Genomic DNA, 2,949 nt, shown 5'->3' with positions numbered 1-2,949 from the left:
AAATATACTGTGTGATTATAAATAGGAAGGGGAAAAAAATAATCTAATTCCAGGCAAAATATACTGATTTTAAATAGGAAGCAACTGCCAAATCTTTTCTGATGTAATCTGTAGCATTAATAATACACTTATCAAAATGGTAAATTGGCGTCTGTATAAATTAAAATACTTTAAATTGATTTTTTTAATGTTTTCTTGAAAGATGTTGTGTTAGATAGAGGAGAACCTGACCATAGAAAATAGAGCCTGTTTCTCAATATGTTTTATATCTTTTCAGATATTCAAAATAACTACTATTTTGTCATTTCAGCTTCTAGGTAGCAATATAAAGTTACAGAAATACTCTGTAACAAGTCTCATTTGTTGGCCAAACAAGAGCTCAAAGGATTATTTTCTTGAAAGATGTTGTGTTAGATAGAGGAGAACCTGACCATAGAAAATAGAGCCTGTTTCTCAATATGTTTTATATCTTTTCAGATATTCAAAATAACTACTATTTTGTCATTTCAGCTTCTAGGTAGCAATATAAAGTTACAGAAATACTCTGTAACAAGTCTCATTTGTTGGCCAAACAAGAGCTCAAAGGATTATTAGATGAGTTATGTAAGTTTTAAATAGCTGTTGAACTAAAAATGGATTGTTCCAAAATTACAAATCATCATTGGATACAAAACTAAACAAGTAATACTGTTTATCAGAACAGTGTGATTCTGCCTATTCAAATATTTTTAAGTGACAAATTTCACAAAAAGCTGGAAAAATCTTTAAACACAGCCTTATGACATATTTCATACACAAAGAAATGTTATGTTAATTTATAGCAGATGTAAAAATATATAAAGAAGAAAGAATATAATAATAGGTGATATGTTTGCCCTTTTAACTCTGTAAAATTAACTTTTCAGTGCAAAATTATGACATATTATTCTTGGAAGCCAGGGCCATGGTAATACCGGTAGGAAAAATTCTTTCAAATGGAAGCATCATGTGTTATGACCAAATATACTTTATTTCCCTTTTTATCTTTTGCTCTGGTCTGGTCTCTTGTCATGCATATTACAAAACCTGTCAAAGTTAACTGGGAGATGTTCTGCAAATTTGCCTAAAACAACTAGTCTGCTGGATAGCTAATAGAAAAATCAGTAGTCCTGCCAGATTGTATCCGCATATGCACGTGGATGGTCCTTGTCTCTTGTGAAGGAGACTCCTAATTAAACCAACCAAACAAAACAAGTGGCTCTCCAGGCAGCACAGCCACCGACCAGGAGCCAGTGGTGTCCAACGGCTCTGTGTGCCCCGGTTGAGCAACTAAGCAGATTTTCAGAGATGAGCTGCTCCTTCCTGCTCAGTGAAACTCCTGCCATACGCATGCACATCCACGTACCTTACTTATTATCCCTAAAGCTACAGCACTAGGGATCTCACTCTTGAGTTATATACCTTTACACTTTAGTCTGGCCCCCTCCCCATTGGAGACATTAGTGCAATTTTATCCCCCCCCCCCACCCCCAGCCTAGACATACATTTTCATAAATTTTGCAAAAATATACTCCTTTGTCTGATTTGATTGAAATTGTTGAAGAGGTTTAATGGATATTAGATAAGGACGGACATGGAAAGTTGTATGGACAGTATAATTCTGAATATTAGAAGGAAATCATGTGGGGTAAAAATGGGAACTCCAAACTATTAGGTTTTATGCTGCTTCTAATGCCGGCAAAGCATCAGTCCAAGGATGGCTGGAAAGGGTGCCAATTGCTGCTCTCAGTTGTGAGCTGACATTTCAGTCATCTGAGAAAAGGGTCTTTTGGCCCTTTTCCAGATCTCCACAACACCTTGCTAGGCATTGTTGCTGGAGGATGGAAAGGACAACCTGCCCTGTTCCCAAGAAAGCCCATCCTGTTATGCCTTCAATGTACAAGTGAAAACCACATAGTGTATTATCATGAACCTGTAAGGTGAGAAACTTTACATTATTGAGAACTCAAACACAGAACCACACAGTTAATTACACAGTGTAGTGGGCCCTTTTCTGTGTTACATACAGCTCTCAGAGCTGTTCTTGAAATCCAAAATAACCCATGGAGATATGACATAAGAGACAACCCTGGCTTATACAAGACCTTTATATTAGAATTATTTCTAATCTCCGCCAGGGTAGGGGAAAGGGAGCTAAGCTGATGTTTGAGAGTTATTATATTCTTTTGGGGAGCTTTAGGAAGCAAGGAGAAAACATGGGAAGGACTCAAGATGGCTGTGAGACTACTCTAACTTTCACTAGGAGGTTTGTAGGCTTTCAGCTGCCCCAGAGACAGTGGGATGGCAGGTAACGTAAAGCTACTTCTGGTCCTACACAGAGTCCTAACCCACCCACAAGTATGAGTCACCATAAACGGGAACCAGTATATATGTCATGTAAAATTAGTATTCAAATTGTGTGAGGCACAACAACATTTGAAACAAAAAATTGCAGGTGCCTACAAGGAAAATAGAAGCAGTTTGCCTGGGTTCAATGCACGTTCAAGTTCATTATGTTTCTTCTATTTAGTGCACAATCTGCCAGTGAATTTTTTCGTGTTGCTAGACCCAGAGAGAAGTGTTCGCTCAGCAGTGTTTCAGCCCCTGCTACACCCACTGTGTAACGGGACATATTCCTTGTTTGTCTCAGGCAAGCCTTGTCCACAACAAAACTGTATGATTGGTTTTGTTTTCATTGCTGGCAAGGAAGCAGACTGTTGTCTTCTCATTGGTAATTGTCGTGGTTTAACCTCAGTCGGCAACTGAGCACCATGCAGCCGCTCGCTCACTCCCCCCGAGTGGGATGGGGGAGAGAATCGGAAGGGTAAAAGTGAGAAAACTCATGGGTTGAGATAAAAACAGTTTAATAGGTAAAGCAAAAGCTGCGCACGCAAGCAAAGCAAAACAAGGAATTCATTCACTCCTTCCCAT

The sequence above is a fragment of the Aptenodytes forsteri genome, unplaced genomic scaffold (assembly GCF_000699145.1).
Source record: "Aptenodytes forsteri isolate BGI_AS27 unplaced genomic scaffold, ASM69914v1 Scaffold15, whole genome shotgun sequence".
In the NCBI taxonomy this organism is placed as follows: domain Eukaryota; kingdom Metazoa; phylum Chordata; class Aves; order Sphenisciformes; family Spheniscidae; genus Aptenodytes; species Aptenodytes forsteri.
This window is presented reverse-complemented; position numbering follows the sequence as displayed.